Source organism: Cricetulus griseus, chromosome 2 (genome assembly GCF_003668045.3).
Source record: "Cricetulus griseus strain 17A/GY chromosome 2, alternate assembly CriGri-PICRH-1.0, whole genome shotgun sequence".
NCBI lineage: Eukaryota > Metazoa > Chordata > Mammalia > Rodentia > Cricetidae > Cricetulus > Cricetulus griseus.
In genome coordinates, this window is record NC_048595.1 from 23,261,245 (window position 1) to 23,280,872 (window position 19,628).

The following is a 19,628-nucleotide window of genomic DNA, read 5'->3' on the forward strand; positions in this document are numbered from 1 at the left end:
TCTTCAAATATCCAGCCCATGTTCCCTTTACCACTGCCAACACATTGCTATAGGTGATCTTAGCTTGGTTAAGGTGACCTGACCTTCATTTCCACATTATTCAAGCTCTTAGTAGTCCCTTCTTTATTGCTTCTCTACAGTTTTGCACCAACAGTTATTAGAAACAGGAACACTAAGAGGCTCCCTGGTGGAGCCACTGGAAACAGACAGTTCTCTTTGTCTCTTTTAATAGTGGCAATCTAACTTCCGCATAATGATGAGGACCAATCACTCTAGCCAATGCTACAAACTACTTTTCTTCCAACCACTCAGTAGTATGAGGAGCCCAAGTTAATAGGGGAAGTCTGAGCTTGTAAAACAGACAGAACCAATTTAGCAGGCTCTCCGAACCCACTGAATAGAAAGTTGCAAGGACAGAAACCAAAATTAGGGAGTTATTAAGTACAAATGTGAAAAAGATCATTACACTTTCCACCCTGGAACCTTGCATTCTGACATGCTCAAGAGAGCACCCTATATCAGTACCTTTCTTTTTGCGGGGGGGGGGGGAGGGAGAGGGGGGGCGGCGCAAATAGTGAGACAGGATCTTACTATGTAGCCCTGGCTGTACTGGAACTCACTCTATAGACCAGGCTGGCCTTGAACTCAGAGATTTGCCTGCCTCTGCCTCCCGAGTGCTGGGGTTAAAGGTGTGTGCCACCATGCCCAGCTCCAAATAATTTTTAACTTAATTACTTTATTATTTATGTGTGTATTTGTTAGTGTGTGTATGTGCTCTGGAAGAATGGTAAGTGCCCTTATTGGCTGAGCTCTCTCCAGCCCCTTTTAAGCATATTTAAAGTCTCTGTGAAAATTGCCAAAATAGGTAAGGTAGACACATTGTACACTGTATTGGGCAAAGCAAAGAGGAGAAATATGAATGATAGTGGCACCCCCAAATAACTTGGAGAAACCCAAATACTCTGTCCAAGACCAGGGCTTGCCTATATAACCTAAAGAAAATTACACATGGCGTTCTTGATTTGGGTAATGAAAATGCAAGATAGGGGTTAGAAAGATGGTTCAGGGGGCTGGAGAGATGGCTCAGAGGTTAAGAGCACTGCTGCTCTTTCAGAGGTCCTGAGTTCAATTCCCAGCAACCATATGATGGCTCACAACCATCTGTAGTGAGACCTGGTGCCCTCTTCTGGCCTGCAGGAAGAATACTGTATATTGTCTACATCATAGAGATAGATAGATAGATAGATAGATAGATAGATAGATAGATAGATAGATAGACAGACAGACAGACAGATAATCTTTCAGCCTGGCCCAGCACTTGGGAGGTAGAGGTAAGTGAAGTTCAAGCCCAGTCTGGTCTACAAAGCAAGTTCCAGGACAGCTAGGAGTGTAAGAGAAACCATGTCTTGCAAGAAACAAAAACAAAACAAAACAAAAGATTTCAGAAACTCATAAAAGGGAAATCTAACTACAGGAAAAAGACTGCAAATTGTTTTTTGGTGTCTGTTTGCCTATGGGGGTGGTCCAGGCTGGCCTGGAACTCACTATTGCTGACCTTGAATTCCTGTTTCCTCTGTGTCCACCCTTTTAGTGCTAGCTGGGCTACAGACCTTTGCCACCACACTTGGCTTTTACATTTTCTTTAGTTTGTTTTGTTTTGTTGGGAAGAGGGCTTTTTTTGTGTTTTTTGTTTGTTTGGTTTGGTTTGGTTTTGAGAGTCAGGGTTTCTCTGTATTGATTTGGTGCCTGTCCTGGAACTCTGTAGACCAGGCTGGCCTGAAACTCACAAAGATCTGCCTACCTCTGCCTCCTGAGTGCTGGGATTAAAGGTGTGTGCCACCATGATCAGCCAAGAAAGGAGTCTTAATTGCTTGATTTAAGCTTTAGCATAGTAATTCAATAGTTTCATAATTAACCAGTTCATTAAGGCTGACTAAAGCTTTTATGAATTGTAGGTATAGTTTGTAGGCTATTGAAAGTGTTATATAAAGAAATCATGGTATAAAAAAGAAAAGCATACCAAATTTTACAGTAGGAGCCAGAATGTACCAATTCATATAATTGTAGGGGGGCCTTGCTAAATATTGGATTTTAAATCCCTAAACTGGTCACATAGGGGTTAAAATATTGTCCTCAAGTCAGAAAGTAGATAAAGGATAAGACAGAAAAAAAATGATTTTCAGAGCCACCACATTACAATATTCAAATATCCATTTTTAAAACTCCACAAAAACCATCCAGCTGTGGTGGTGTATTTCTTTAATCCCAACACAGGAGCCACAGAGGCAGGTAGGTATCTATGAGTTCTGGCCTGGTCTGGTCTACATAGCTAGTTACACAGTGAGACCCTGCTCAAAGTCAACTACCCAGTATCTCAGAAACGAGCACCAGACTGGGGGACCCCAGCTGAGATTGCTGCAAACCCGCGTGACTCCACAGAGCCCCTCAGGGAAATCCTGCCCACGATGAGTGTGGACTCGAGTACAGATGAGAACTCTGCTGCCTCAGTAATCACTCTGGACCACACCCAAAGGCTGTGGGGGCTGCTGGTACTCTCGGCATGTTTGAAGCCACAATTCCCAGCTTCCTCGGCTTCACATGGTGCTGGAAGAGGGCATGAGGGAGCTGGACTGGATCTTTTTTTGGGGGGGGGTGTTAGAGAGACAGGGTTTCTCTGTGTAGCTTTGGAGCCTGTCCTGGCACTCACTCACAATTAAAAGATATCTACAGAACTGTCCCCCTGCCTCAGCGAGTGGTAATGATGTTGAAATGATTCTTATTTTTGTCTTCTTCAAATATCCAGCCCATGTTCCCTTTACCACTGCCAAATGATATGAGCCAGGGATGTTGGGGGTGGGGGTGGGGTCTGTGATCTTGGGGAGGCTTCAGCTCATCATCCCTCCCTTCCGTGGCCCGTAGATCTAGTTTTCCAGTCAGATAATAAAACAGGATCAACAGTTTGTGGGGGGTGGAAGGAACATGTACCTCAGAATCACAAGTATACTGATGAGCTTGTGTTGGTAAAATGTCTGCTTGCAAAGGCAGTGGACCACTATCCCAAGAAACACAAATCATACTGATAAGCTAACCTGAGTGAGTGCATGTGAGTCCCTGGAGGTGAATGCAAGGAGTCAGCTTATTGGGATAGAATTGGCCAACTGGTCCCATCATTTGACAAACCGGAGTTTTTGAAAGTCCATTTAAAATTCTCCAGAGCTGGCAAGATGGGCAGGCGCCCTTGTTGGAATCTAAATGCTGGGAGGAACAATCACCTCTTACAAGGCAGCCTCCGGCCTCCACATACAGACACATGTGACACAGTGTGTGTGTGTGTGTGTGTGTGTGTGTGTGTGTGTGTGTGTGCAGAAAAAATGCCATAGTATGTGTGTGTGCAGAAAAAAAGCCATAGTGTGTGTGTGTGTGTGTTGTGTGTGTGTGTGTGTAGAAAAAAAGCCAGTGTGTGTGTGTGTGTGTGTGTGTGTGTGTGCAGAAAAAAAGCCATAGTGTGTGCGTGTGTGTGTGTGTGTGTGTGTGTGTGTGTACAGAAAAAAATGTTTTTTTTTTCTTTTTCTTTTTTGATAAAGCTTTCCCACACCATCTCCTGGCACTGTGGCTCTGAATCTTCAGCAGCTCCAGGCAGGCCATTTCCAACATTGAGAGCAGTAATGTCTTCATTTCCCGTCCTGCATTCGACTTCATCATATTAGGGAGAATGGAAGTGTTCAACCAGCGTGTTTTGCTTTTTTTACACACTGAGTCTGGTATTAGGCTAGAGGCTCTGGCAGGAGGGGCAGTTATTACGACTGACTTGAGGAGATTAGGGAGAAGCAACCGAGAGCTGGGCAGGCCCTGAACCATCATTCCGCTGCCGAGAAACCTTTGAATGCCTTTCCTGTGCACTCAAGAGGCTTATAAAAAGAAAATAAAATCAACTTAAACGGATTTGCTTTTAAATAGAAGGGATATTTCTCAGATCCAGACATGCTAAACTGCTCACGAGTCCCTCTCACTTGCCCACTTGCTGGGTTCTGTCTTCCCTTCAAGCCCTGTCCTTTTTCGTTTCTTCCTCCCCGCCCCCCTCAGTACTGGGAATGAAACCCACAGCCTCACACACGCTACCACTACCACTGAGTACATTCTCAGGCCATTTTATTCCAGTTTGTGCTTGTCTGCCTGTGTTTCTACATGCATGTTCGTGTCCATACATACGTACTGTGTCCATGTGCCAGTGTGTGAATGTGTGGGAGTGGGTGTGCACACGGCTGTGGAGACTAGAGGTCAACACTGAGTATCTTCCTCTTTAGACAGGTTCTGCGAGTGAACCTGAGGCTCACAGATCTGCACAGACCAGTTGGCCAGCAAGCCCCTGCTGGCCCCAAAAGATCCCCCTACCCTGCTTCCCCCGTGCTGTGGTTGCTGGGGCTTGAACTCAGGTCCTCATGCTTACAGAGAAAACACTACTGACTGAGCCATCTCCAGCACCTCTCACTTTTTTGTTTTGTTTTGTTTTGTTTTTCGAGACAGGGTTTCTCTGTGGCTTTGGAGGCTGTCTTAGAACTAGCTCTTGTAGACCAGGCTGGTCTCGAACTCACAGAGATCCACCTGCCTCTGCCTCCCGAGTGCTGCCACCAACGCCCGGCTCGAACCTCTGACTTTTAAAAACATTTCAATTACATTTTATTTAGTGTGTATTTGTGTGGGCTCGTGAGCGTTATCACAGGCATGTGGAGGCCAGAAGATGACTTGTGGGAGTCAGTTCTATCCCTCTACCAAGTGGGTCCTGAGGATTAAAATCAGGGTGTCCAGCTGGAGGGCCAGAGCTTTCTTTGGTGGAGCCATCTTACCAGCTCCTACTGTTTGTTTTCAACACAAGTTGCTTGGGCTGGTACCCAACTCCATATGTAGTACAGGCGAGCCTTGAACTCAGTACCCTTATGCCTCTGCATCCCAAGTACTGTGCTTCCAAGCTTTCTCCTGAGTCCCCTCACGCTCCTCTTGACTGACATGTTCTCCAGGAAGCATTTCTGGATGCTGAAGACCAAGTTGGGCAATTCTCCTCTATATTGCTGAAATACCCGTACTTTAGCAACAACCCCACCTTTTTTTTTCCCCCTTGAGACATATGTAGCCCTGGCTCCCTGGAATTCTTTCTGAAGACCAAGCTGGCCTCAAACTCACAGAGATATGCCTGTATCTTCCTACCAAGTGTTAGACTTAAAGGCATGTGTCACCACCACCTGGCACAGGCTCCACTTTTTTTTTTAAATAATGTCTAGCCTGGGGTGTTTTTTTTTAATTTATTTTATTGTTATATTTTATTGTTTATAAAATTTAATTTATTTAATTTATTTTATTTATTTTATTGCATTGGTGTGAAGGTGTCCAATCCCCTGAAACTAGAGTTATAGACAGTTATGAGCTGCCATGTGGATGCTGGGAATTGAACCCGGGTCCTCTGGAAGAGCAGCCAGTGCTCTTAACCGCTGAGCCATCTCTCCAGCCCCCAGGCCCCACTTTTTAAAGACTTTTTTTTTTTTTTTTTTTTTTTTTTAATGAGGGTTCGAGTGTATGTAGGAGCACTGCATGTATACAGTACCTGTGGCAGCCAGAAGAGGGGGCAGCTGATCCGGGGAACTAGAGTTTCAGATGGTTGGAAGCAATCATTTGGAAGCTAGGAACTCAACTTGGGTCCTCTGCAAGAACATTAAGTGTTCCTAAGAGTTGAGCCTTTGTCCAGAGCCCTGCCTTACTCTTAACCACATTTACCACACTAATGGATTCACAGTTTTCTTATCTGCGGCCCCATTGCCATCAGTAAGCTGAGAACAACATCACACATAGTATTTAACATCACCATTGTATTTGTAGCGTCGAACACACTTCCTGGCACATATTATATGCTCAATAATAGCCTACTAGTTGATCTTCATGATTCAGTTTCTTCTCCACAGCCAAGGGTAACTCTTCCACACAGCCTACCAGGCCACACAGATTTTGACTCTTAGTATCTGTCTCATCTGTTTTGTTTTGGTTTGGTTTGGTTTTTTGTTTTGTTTTGTTTTGTTTTTCGAGACAGGGTTTCTCTGTATTGCTTTGGAGGCTGTCCTGGAACTCGCTCTGTAGACCAGGCTGGCTTTGAACTCACAGAGATCTGCCTGCCTCTGCCTCCCGAATGTTGGGATTAAAGGCATGCACCACTAATGCCCAGCTATCTGTCTCATCTACCCCTTTGCTGTCACTACCCTTGTGCTCACTGAATTCTCAACTACATGTTTTCTCAACTTCTTTTTCTTTCTCTTTCTATGTATGTTTTACTTGCATCTATATACTATGGTCATGCCTGGTACCTACAGAGGCCAGAAGAGGCATCAAATGAACTGGATTACTTTACCAACTATAACTGGAGTTTCAGATGATTGAGACCCACTGGGAATTGAACCTAGGTCCTCTGAAGGAGCAGCCAGTGTTCTTAGCCACCTCTCCAGTCCTTATATTTTTCCTATTTCTGATCCACTCAACCAGTCCTGCTTCAGAGCTCTTGCATACACGATTCCCTTTCTTTAGTATGTCCTTCCTGTACCCGTGATGACTGGAAGCTTCTCCATCAGGACCCCTCGGAGACTTTCCTGGACCATCCTACCTAGTCCAATCCCATCTCATCTCAGTCACTCTATCATGGTTCCCGGCTTTATTGTCTTCCTAAAATTTCTTTTTTCTTTTTTTTTTTTTTTTTTGGCGGGTGGGAGGGGTCGAGGGTGGGTTTTCGAGACAGGGTTTCTCTGTGGCTTTGGAGGCTGGCCTGGAACTAGCTCTGTAGACCAGGCTGGTCTCGAATCCACAGAGATCCACCTGCCTCTGTCTCCCGAGTGCTGGGACTAAAGGTGTGTGCCACCACTGCCCTGCTTCTTCCTAAAGTTTCTACCCCATTTGTTTACTTGGTGTTTGTTTTCCCTGCAGAGAAGACAGCACAGTTCTCCGAAATATTCAGGACAGTGTCCGGCACCTGTTTGGGAAACTGTGCAAGGAACATGTATTGAAGAGATGTGTGTGCAGGTGGGCAAGGGGGAAACAAGTGCTGTCTTGAAGCAGTCCCGGTGGGCAGGTGCGTCCAGCTTTGTCCTGACAGTGTCATCATTGCTCTAAAGTACTTTGGAATCTCATCCTTTAGAATGGACTTCCGGGCTGGAGAGATGGCTCAGCCGTTAAAGGCTAGGCTCACAACCAAAAATAGAATGGACTTCCATGCCACATTTGCAACCCCAGCACTTTGGTGGCTGAGATTGGAGAATCCAGAGTACACAATGAGTTTGAGGCTATTCTGTCAGCTCTATGAAGTAGACCTTGTCCATCAGTCTTCTTCATGTCTGTATCCCCAGTTCTCAGCAGTGTCTGCCACATAGTGTTTAAAATAATATTTCCCCACTGAAGACATGGCTCAGAGTACTGACAACTTTTCTGGAGGACCCAGGTTCAATTCCCAGCACCTACATGTCTGTAACTGCAGGATTCAACACCCTCACACAGACATACAGGAAAAACATCAATGCACATAAAAAAACAATTTTTCCAGGTAGTGGTGATGCACACCTCTAATCTCAACACTCAAGAGGCAGAGGCAGGAGGGATCTCTGTGAGCTCAAGGCCAGCCTGGTCTACAGAGCGAGTTCCAAGACTGCTAGGGCTACAGAGAAACCCTGTGTGGAAAAACCAATCAATAATATTTCCTGCTTTAAGTACTACATATATATTTTTTTCCTCCCTTACTTTGCCTAAATTATGTAAATGACCTCCTTGCTCCAACCTCTGTGTGAATGTTCATACTTGTAATCCCAGAATTTAAGGCTCAGCCTGGTCTACCAAGCAAGTTCCAGATCAGCCAGGGATACACAGAGAGACCCTCTCTCAAACAAAAATATATGCCCAGACTGTTCATTTCATGTGTAGAAAAGACAACAGTCTCATCTTTATCCCTCTTTCCATAATGGAAAGTTCAGAAGTGGGCCCAGACCAGAAGGTATTTCCTTTTTGAAATTCCAGTTGGTTCTTGGATCAATCAGCAGTGGCTGATTTCCTATTTTGTTTTTCTTCTCATGGAGCCCAAATAAAAGCTCTGATGGCAGAAGATGGATCCTATCTCCTGAAGACTAAACTATTCCTCTCCCTGACCCTAAGGCTGGCTAACTGAGCCCAGGCTGAATAAACCTGAAGTAGTGTTTCTTGGGTCTAGGTGTCTTCAACTTGAATATCAACTCCTTTTTTTCTTCCTAGGTGCTTCTGACTGCCATTGCCTTCAGCTTGCACCCTACTTCAGTCTCTTTTCTAATCCCACAGCTAGAATGAGCCCTCTAGAACAGGGTCACTAGTTCATGTGATCATGTGATTACCTGGGGAACTGAAGGCAGTGGTCATTTACAGGCCAAAGGTTTGAGGTGTATGGTAGGCCCCAGTGTTTCTTAATCTTCAACAAAAACTACTAGGGGGCAGAGAGATGGCTCAGCGGTTAAGAGCACTGGTGGCTCTTCTAGAGGCCCTGAGTTCAGTTCCCAGCAATCACATGGTGGCTCACAACCATCTGTAATAAGATCTGGCACCCTCTTCTGGCCTGCAGGCACACGTGCAGACAGAAGACTGAATAAATAAATAAATAAATAAATAAATAAATAAATAAATAAATCTTTAAAAGAAGAAGAAAGAGAAAAACTACTAGACTTCGTTAAGAAGAGGGGGTTCAGTGGGAGTGGATAAGAGAGGATAAGAGGGGTACATATAATCAAAATGCATTATAAACATGAAGTTGTCAAAGAATTTAAAATGAGAATGTAGGTCTTTGGTGGAGAGCTTGCTTAGCACATGGCAGAGCTATGCGCACATATAGCAGTGTGAGCTGAGCTGACCTGCCCTTGGATGTGTGAAAACTCCTCCTGGAGAAGAGGCATGTGGATATGTCCAAGAGATAGAAAACAGGTACCAGAAAAAAAAAAAAAAAAAAAAGAAAGAAAGAAAGAAAGAAAAGAGGTACCAGGGCAAAGTTGATCTGGGTGGGGGAAGGGAGCAGTGGCTGAGTTTTAGGCTAAGTACAACATGTGTACAGTCTGAGGCAGGCAGGAGTCTGGTTTGATTAAGGAACTGAAAAAAAAGCCAGGGTTGCTGCCCACAGGATTTGAGACCCTAACTAGCAGGAAGTAAGCAAGCTAGGGAGGGCAGCCATGCTGGCACAACCACATCGAACATGTTATAAGTGTTCTGCTCTTTATGCCCTGAAAAGGTTAAATTACGTGTGTGTGTGTGTGTGTGTGTGTGTGTGTGTGTGTGTGTGTGTGTGTGTGTGTGTGTCTTTGAGACAGGGTTTCTCTGTGTAGCTCTGGCTGTCCTGGAACTCAGTATATAGACCAGGGTGGCCTTGAACTCACAGAGATCTGCCTGTTTCTGCCTCCTCAATGCTGGGATTAATTTGTTTTAAACCAAGGTTCTACTCTGGAATTTAAATTTAAGTTAACCCTCCTGTCACAGCTTCCCCACCCCCCCCCACCCCCGTGTTAGGATTACATGTATGAGCTAACAGGCCTGACTCCCAGACTTGCATTTTGAAAACTGTGTGCTAAATTCTGGGTTGAGAATAATGAACAAAGTGTAAGGGTGGGATATTGTTAGAGATTTAAAGGCCTCAATGATGACTCCTCAGATAGGGTCAGAGGCAGTGAAGGCAGAGAAATTTCAGTGGGATTTGTGATACCATGGGGTAAACAATAAGATTTAAGACTATGGGGGAGAGGGGGCTGGAGAGATGGCTCAGAGGTTAAGAGCACTGGTTGCTCTTCCAGAGGTCCTGAGTTCAATTCCCAGCAACCACAATGCCAGTACACTGTATATATAATAAATACACCTCAGAGAGGGAACTGGGATTGACATGTAAAACAATCTTGTTTCTAATTTAAATAAAAAAACAGAAAATAAATAAATCTCTTGCTGGGCAGTGGTGGTGCACACCTTAAAAAATCCCAGCACTTGGGAGGCAGAGGCAGGTGGATCTCTGTGAGTTCGAGACCAGCCTGGTCTATAAGAACTAGTTCCAGGACAGCCTCCAAAGTCACAGAGAATCCCTGTCTCAAAAGACCAAAAAAAAAAAAAGAGAGATGGGGGGGGGGAATAGGGCTGAGCAAGGTGGCTTCTGTCTCTGATTCTGCACTTTTTTCAAGACGGTTTCTCTGTGTAGCTGTCCTGGATCTTGCTCTGTATACCAGCCTTATGTGCCCGGGAACAGCACTGCTAGTCACTGTAGTTGTGTAGCTAGAGTCCTCCTGGGGATGCTGAGTGTCCTGGGGAACTGGAGTCCTCCTGGGGACGAAGAAGGCCTTCTAAAATGCCCGATGATAGGGATGCAATCAGCTCTCTGAGTTTGGAATTCAGAAGTTTGAGCTAGAGATTTAAATTCCAGAGCTGAGAATTCCAGAAGGGAATACTGGCACAGGACCAAGCTCTGCTGGAGGCAAAACACGGAACTGTCCTGCCCCCATCCTATCTGACAACTTCCCAAACACCCCACTTCCCCAACTCCTAGAGGGTGGGTCCCTTCTCCCTGCGCACTCCCCCAGCTCTTCATGCACTCTGTCAGTCGGGCCCCCTACCTCTACTCTGCAGCAGTGCTCAGAAGGAACTCAGGTCTTGAACATAGTAGGCAAACCTTCTGTCCCTCACCTATCTCCCCAACCCTTTTTGTAATTTGTTTGAGACATTTTTGCTATATAGCACAGGCTAGCCAGCAACACACTGTGTAAACTTAACTGTCCTCAAACCTTCAAAGCCCCTGCCTCAGCCTCCCGAGTGCTGGGATTAAAGGTGTGGTCCACCGGCCAGGCATTAGTGGCACAGTCTGGTCTTCAAAGAGAGTTCTAGGACAGTCTCCAAACCTACAGAGAAACCCGGTCTCAAAACAAACAAACAAAACAAAAAAAGGTGTGGTCCACCATCATCACCACCACCACCCAGCAGAACCTGGCTGGCTGTCTCTGTCGTGTGTGTGTGTGTGTGTGTGTGTGTGTGTGTGTGTGTGTGTGTGTGTGTGTGTGTCTGTCCTAAAATTAGCTCTGTAGATCAGGCTGGCCTTGAACTAACTGAGATCTGCCTGCCTCTGCTTCCGGAATGCAGAACTAAAGGTGTGCGCCACCACCACCCAGCGGAACAGGGCTTCTCTTAACAGACTTTCTATGTCTGCTGCCTTCCTTCTCTTACCACAGATGTCGCACCACAGTTCATTCAAGGTTGAACAGAGGAACTACTTGTTTGGGGGAGAAACTCTCCTACCAGAGCCTTTTCAGCCTCAGGAACTTGCTGAAATGAAGGGGAAGCAGCAGGGTACACAGATGCCACCACCACACACACACACACACACACACACACACACACACACACACACACACACTCACACACACACACACTCACACACACACACACACACACACACACACACACACACACACACCAGGAAGATCACAGAGGTCCATCAGTCACAGGCAAAGAGCAAAGCTTCAACCTCACATTAGGATCCAAGAGAAAGGGAAGTCTGCAAGAAGGCACTAACTAGATAAATGTTTGTAGTAGTACTAAGCATGGCTACTATCCCCTGTGAAACACCTGCTGATGCCCTGCCCCCACCCCCAGCCCATGTTAAGTTCTTTACTGTCACTATCTCTTTGAACACGGGTATCCCTGAGATGGGTATCATTAGTCCCTCTGATAAAGAGGAGGGGACTGAAGAAAGTTAATGTGCAAATTCACACAGCAGGTAAATAGCAGGCCTTAATCCATCTGAAACCCTGTGCTTTCTATTTTCTATCTCATCCTACCTCTGAGAAGCTTCATCAAGGGCAGAAATAGAGTAGGAAAAAACAAACAACAAAAACTGGCTCTTTGGAACTTCCCCGACATGCAAAACAAAGTCTAGCTAAAAGCCAGTGAAAAGGATAGAGACCAGAGAGCAGGCCTTTCAGAGCCACAGCACCACGAGCTCTCCCCACCCCCACCCTGTCCAAATCTTCATTAGGCACTAAGAGTGTGGCCATAGCATTGGTTGTTTTTCTATGGCTGTGATAAAACACCATGACCAAGGCAACTTATAGGAAGAAGAGTTTATTTAGGCTCAGGGTTCCAGTGGGCTTCATGGTGAGGAAGCATTTGAGGCAGGCACGATGACAGGAATGGCTGAGAGCTCACGTCCTAAATGACAGGCACAAGGCAAAGAGAGAACTAGAAAAGAAATGAGCCTTTAAACTCTCAAAGCACCCCTCCAGTGACGTGCTTCCTCCAACAAGGCTCGCCTCTTAATCCTCTCCAAACAGCTCCACCAACTGGGGACCATGCATTCAAAGATCTGAGCCTACAGGGAGGGTTTATTCAAACCACCACAGCTGGGTTTGCATTTGTTTGTCTTGCTCCACAGTCAGTCTTTCATGAGTCTGTTTCCCTCTGCTGAAGCTGGGGAAATCCAGACCTCTAGGCTTCAGGGGATGAGATTTTCTTCCCTCACCCCAGGGACACCCTCCATTTTAGCTCCCACCTCACATATCTAAGTGGCTGGTATAAGAGAAGCCCCCCTCAACCAGGGTTCTCCTAGATTAAAGTTAGTGTTCTCACTAGGAAAATGACCTCTGTGGCCCCCTCAATTCTACTCTCAAAGCATATAAAGAAGTAAAGACAAGGCACAAAGCTGGGTTGCTTCTCAGTTTTTCTTTTAACTGTATATATATTAAAATGTATTACTAGTGATGCCAGTCTTGAAAAACCCACATCCAGCACCACCCAGCTCCTTCCCGGCCATGTCTTTATCAAAGTTTTATCAGCCTCAGCTCAAGGTTCCTATCTGGGCATCTCATTACAGAGCAAGGACACGCCAACCATCTGTAACAACACTACCCAGGATTTTCATGGGCGGAAGCACACAGGAATTGCAAGGGACCCATAAATCCTCCTCTCCCGCTCCCCTCCTCTTGGATTTGCTCTCTCCACCTATTTACCTATTCTGCTCTGAAATTGGATTGCTTCCACTCCCTGACAGCAGCTCTCACATTTCATTTCTGCTCATTTATTCACACTTCCTCTCTCCTGGAACTTATTCTCCCGATTAAAATCTACCTCTGCTTTGAACTTCAGTAGCACTTAATTTTCACCTATGTTTTAGCACCTGTCCCATTACATTCTTTGTACAATCATCAGATCTATTCTTTTATAAGGGAACACTCACTCTATTTTATGGAATAAGGTGTTGTCTCACTCTAGGACCACAAATAAAAGCCAATTAAGAGACTTACATTTTCCAAAGGCAACTCATATATGCGCATAATTAAATTTAAAAGATAGATCTTAGGGGCTGGAGAGATGGCTCAGCCATTAACAGCACATACTGTTCTTGCAGAAGACCCAAGTTCAAGTCCTGGAATCCATATAGGGTACCTTACAATTCCTGTAACTCTAGCTCTAGGGGCTCCACACCCTCTTCTGGCTCTTCTGGCCTCTGTGGGCACTGAACTATGTGCACAAAACTATATATGCACACACAATTAAAAACAAAAATAAGATATTTAAGCTGCATGTAGTAGCACACACCTTTAGTTCCAGCACCCAAGACAGGCTGATCTCTGTGAGTTCTAGACCAATCTGGTCTACATTGCAAGTTCCAGGCCAGGTAGGGCTACAGAGTAAGGCCCTGTCTAAAAAAAGCAGCAGTCAAGACAGAAACATGAACATTACAGGGTCTCACAGAGAAATATTTAGTTGTTTGGCTAGCTAACTAGTCAAGATAGAAACTGACAATAAATGGAAAGGAAGAGGGTGTGGATTCTGGGGTGTGTGTGTGTGTGTGTGTGTGTGTGTGTGTGTGTGTGTGTACACTAGGGATAGAATCCAGGACCTCACACATTCAAGCATTCTATCACTGAGCTGTCTTTCCATCCCCTCTTTATTTCATTTTCCTAGGGGAAAAGTTATTGGCTAGATGGTCAAGGAGGTCTCAGAGAACCAAAGCTACAGCTTGCCTAGTGAGTACAGGTCAGACATTAGGATGTATTAGAGTGCTCAAGCTCAATGGCAAATCTTCCATGAAAGAATGAACCAGCTGGTCATGGAATAGGATACTTACCATAGGTCATCCATCAGAGATGACTGAAAATGTTCATGGGGTTGCAGAGATGTCTCAGTGGTTAAAGAGCACTTGCTGCTCTATCGGAGGACAGGAGCTCAGGTCCCATCACCCACCTTGGGTGGCTCACAAATGCTGTGACTGCAGATCCAGGGACTCAAACACCCCTTCTGAACTCTATAGACAGACACCTGTGCATATACATGTGCACACATATACACAATAAAATACATATTTTTGAGACAGGGTCTATAAAGCCTTGTCTGGCTTGGAACTCACCATTGTAGACCAGTTCGGCTTCAAATTCATAGAGATCTGTTTGCCTCTTACCTCTGGAGTGCTGGGATTAAGGGTGTGTATCACCAACCCCAGCTAAAAAGTTGTTTTTTTGTTTTGTTTGTTTTGTTTTATTTTTCGAGACAGGGCTTCTCTGTGGCTTTGGAGGCTGTCCTGGAACTAGCTCTTATAGACCAGGCTGGCCTCGAACTCACAGAGATCCATCTGCCTCTGCCTCCCAAGTGCTGGGATTAAAGACATGCACCACAAAGCCCGGCTTAAAAAGTTTTAAAAAGAAAAAAAGTTCGGGCTGGAGAGATGGCTCAGTGGTTAAGAACACCAGCTGCTTCCAGAGGACCCAGGTTCAATTCCCAGCTCCACACGGTGGCTCACAACTGTCTGTAATTCTAGTTCCAGGGGATCTAACACCCTCACACAGGCATACATGTGGACAAAACACCAATGCACTACAAATAAATTATAAAAAAATTCATACAAAACTTAGTATACTGGGGGAAATACACAACACAATTCTATGGTGTTTTCCTTTTAGGCTTTGATTAGCTCTAAAGGACTCAAGTTTTAATATAGAAATGAATTGGACCAATAAACAAGACAAGAGTAAGGGTCCCTTGGCTTATACCATGCTGGAGTGATGTGATGGCTTGAATAGGGAAGGCCCCTGTAGACATGTGTTTGAATGCTTGGTCACCAGGATGTGTGGCCTTGTTGGAGTAAGTCTGGCATTTTAGGAAAAAGTGTGTCACTGGGGGCAGGCTTTGAAGTCTCAGAGCTCAAGCCAGGCCTATTATCACTCTCTCTTCCTGATGCCTGCAGATCCAGATGTAGAACTCTCAGCTACCTCTCCAACACCATGTCTGTCTGTGTGCTGACATACTTCCTGTCATGACAATATGGCCTAAACCTCTGAAACTGTAAGCCAGCCCAAAAACTAAATGTTTTCCTTTATAAGAGTTGCTGTGGTCATGATGTCTCTTCACAGCACAGAACACTGACTAAAACAAGTAGCTGTGATGGTTAGAGGATGAAGAGATATCTTCAGAGTAAATGATTTGGGAGGAAGAATTTGGGGGTGCCTAGAAGAGTAGGTAAAAGGCCATGGGGATGACTCATGGCTATAACCCCAGTACTCAAGAAATAGAGGCGGGAAGGTCACTGAAAGTTCATGGCAAGGGTGATCTTGAATTAAGTTTCTGTCTCAAAAAACAAAACAGGAATTGGAGGTATGGCTCAGTGGTATAGAGTACTTCCAGAAAACATAAGGTCCATTCCTAGGCTGCACTCTGGGCAGGTCACAGTCTGCATAACTCCAGCTCCAGGGGGCAAGATGCTGAACTCTTCTAGTTTCATTGGGACCTGCACACATGTGGTGTACATTCAGACACACACACACACACACACACACACACACACACACACACACACACACACACACACACACACACAGAGAGAGAGAGAGAGAGGGGGGGGGAAGAGAGGGGAGGAGAATAAATCTCAAAAATTCAGCTCAGGCTGGAGATTTGGCTCAGTGGTTAAGAGTAGTTACTCCTCTTCCAGAGGACCCAGGTTCAATTCCCAGCACCCATATGGCAGCTCACACTGTTTATACCTCCACTTCCAGGAGATCCAATACCCTCACTCAGACACACATGCAGGCAAAACACCAATGCACATAGAATATTTTAAAAATTTCAGCTGCGTACTCGGGAGGAAGAGGCAGGAGGATCTCTGTGAGTTTGAGACCAGCCTGGTCTACAAGAGCTAGTTCCAGGACAGCCTCCAAAGCCACAGAGAAACCCTGCCTCGAAAAACAACAACAAAAAAACCAAAAAAAAATTTTTTTTTCAGCTGCACAGAAAACAAAACTAAATGGTATTTTTGTAGACTTTTCGTCTCATTTTGCTTTGCTTGGGCTTTTTTTTTTTTTTCTAATTGTGTTTTAGTTTGTTTCTGTTGGGGTTTGTGTTTTTAAGATTTTTATTATGTATATAGTGCTCTGCCTATGTTTGCCTTAGGCCAGAAGAGGGCACCAGATCTCATTATACATGGTTGTGAGCCACCATGTAGCTGCTGGGAATTGAAATCAGGACCTCTGCTCTTAGCCTCTGAGCCATTTCTCCAGCCCTTGTGTTTCTTTTTTAAAAATATCTTTATTTTATGCATGTGGGTATTTTGCCTGCATGTATATCTGTGCAATGTCAATAAAGGCCAGAAGAAGACATCAGATCCCCTAGGGCTGGAGTTACAGATGGCTATGAGCTGACATGTGGATTCTGGGACTCAAACCCAGGTCCTCTGCAAGAGCAATTACTGCTCTTAACCACTGAGCCATCTTTACAGCTGTATGCTGGAACTGGAGTTACAGACAGTTGTGAGCTGCCATGTGGGTGCCAGGTCTTCTAGAAGAGCAGCCAGTTCTCTTAACCGCTGAGCCATCTCTCCAGCCCTGCCCTTTTGTTTTTTAAAGAGAGAGAAAAATAGAATATAAGTCTGGGTGTGTAGGAAGATGGGGAGGATCTAGCAGGAATTGAGGGAGGGAAGAATATGATAAAAATAGTATGAAAAAATTGTAGCTTTTAAAAAGATTTATTTACTCCTATTTTATGTGTGAGTGCTCTGCATGTATATCTTCAGGCCAGAGAGAGCATCCGATCCTGTTATGGTTGCTTGTGAGCCATCATGTGGTTGCTGGAAATCCAACTCAGGACCTTTGGAACAATAGCCAGTGCTCTTAACCGTTGAGCCATCTCTCCTGCCCCATGAAAAAAAATTTTTTTCAATTAAAAATACTGCATTATAAAAATAAAACATTACTCTCCTAAGGTCCAGGGCATGGTCAGCAGAACTGGTTATTATATAAATTACTATATAAGTTTGCTTAGAACATAGCTCAGGTTAGTTGACTGCTTGCCTTGTTAGCATACACAAAGCCCAAAGTTAAATTCCTAATACCACAAAAACAGGGTGTGGCCATGCAAGACTGTAATCTCAGCTAATGAGATGGAGACATGAAATCGAGGCAAAATCATCCTTGACTACATAGTGCATTTGAGACTAGCCTGGGACAAATGAGTCCCTGACCGGAGAACAAAAAGTGTGTAACAATTTGTAACAGTCTGTCTCTGTGATGGGAAGTCTTCCCTTCCTGTGATAAAAGTTGCTGGTAGGACTCTCTGAGGAGAGAATCCAGGAGTGAGTTCTTATTGAAGCCTCTGGAAAGATAAGGGAAATTCAGAAAGCCTTAACAGGATTATTTATCGGTAACCAATATACCAAAGCAAAATATTTTGGGGTGGCTTTTCCTGAATGCTTTCAGTGTCTAGCGTTAAGGATCGACTCGGAAAAAAATGCTAGAGACACATGGCTAGGTGACCTTATTAAGTGGGATGAACATTTATGAATTAACATCTTACAAGTCTTTCCAAGTGGCTGTGGTGGCACATGCCTTTAATCCTAGCACTCCAGAGGCAGAGGCAGGTGGACTTCTGTGAGTTTGAGGCTGGCCTGGTCTACAAATCACATTCCAGGTTAGCCAGGGTTACATACAAAGACCCTGCTTCAAAAACAGTAGCAAAACAAAATAAAATCCAAAAATGAAAAAGACAAAAATAAAAAAAAACCTCAACCTTTTTAGTAACACTTAAAGCTGTGTTAATAGATATCCATGAAATTTGTAAGTTTTGTTTAGATCTTAATTTTTGTGTGTGTGTGCTCTCCTGTCACAGTACACCTGTCGACTAGAAAACAACTTTGAGAGTCAGTTTCTCTTCCCACTATGTGGTCTTGGGGATTGAACTCAGATAATCAGGCCTGACAATAAGCTAACAAGTGAAACCACCTTGATATCTCCGACTCAGATTTTTAATGGGAGAGATCTGGGCTCCATCTACACATAGCATTCCAGGATGAGGGGACTACCTTAGAGACTATTCATCCTGGTCTTTAAAGCAGTATTGAGTAACTGTCTTATGGTGATTTATTCTGTTATTCCAGAATTCTGAAGATTAAAGAAAAATAAGTAAAAAGTTTCTGTTCTTTTACGAATGTAGTACGATCTGTTGTGAAGGAACCAACAAAGGCAGGACCAGCATTCATACCAGCAGTAGGAGCACAAGAGAACTATACAGCCAACACGGATTAAGGACTGGGCCTGTGGTCACCTTTTTACAGAATAAAACAGAAGGCAACAAAATGTATAAGCTAAAGGGCCTCAGTCTCACCATTGCTAGGACCACAGGTGTGCCATCTCCCTAATCTATCTAAAATGTTTCTTGGTTTGTTTTGGGGGACTAAGCGTCCATTAGATACCCTAAGTCGCCAGGAGCTCCTAATGGAGATCAGACTTGTCTCAAACTTTCGTTAAGTCTCCTGAGTTTCTCCCTCCTCAGCGCAGGTGTACACTACAATGGTGCATCTTAATCCGCCCTCCTCCATGGGGGGGGGGGGAAGACACATTGAATGCCACTGAGTGTAGAGGTCAGAGGACAACTTGTGAGAGCCGGTTTTCTCCTCCCACCATTTAGGGCCTGGGGATAGAACTCAGGAGACAAGCAGAGTTACCTGCTGATCCGACCCCAGATGCGTCTTTCCACAAGAATTCTCTCGCCAATTTTGAGCCTGCTATAATGGAAAGCTTAGTATCCGACTTCTTGGATGCCCTGTTTGGGTCTGGAGCCCCTTTCTCCCGGCCTTTGCGTCTCTGATCGACCCTTCTGAGTTGCACACTGGCAATAAGTGGCTTTTAGTCTTCTATCTCTCCCTCCAGGCTTCCCTTTCCACACCCAACGCTTACTCCTCGGGTCAGCCTCTCCCAGCGCTCCCAGCGTCCCATCCCGTTGGGGCAGTCTTTCCCTCTCTTCCGGCCTCACACTGCTCTAACCCTCCTCTTCCCCTCTCCGGGTCCCCAGAAGCGTTCTTTCCATTTCCTGGCTGGAGGGACGGCACCAGATGCTCCTCAGAAGCACATCTCTCTAGGGACCTTGCGAGGCTCGGCCGTTGGAGGAGGCGTGGCCCTCGAATAAGTCCTCCGCTGCCCCACTCTCGGCGGGCCCGCGCGCAGACAAAGACATTCCAGAGCCCCCGCCCCCTCCGCCTGAGTGGGGGGGGGAGACACGTGAACCGCTAGCACCGAGTCACGTGGAAAACAAAAAAAAAGAAACGAACGAAGGAGGCTGGCGCCCGCGCAGGCGCGATAGACCCG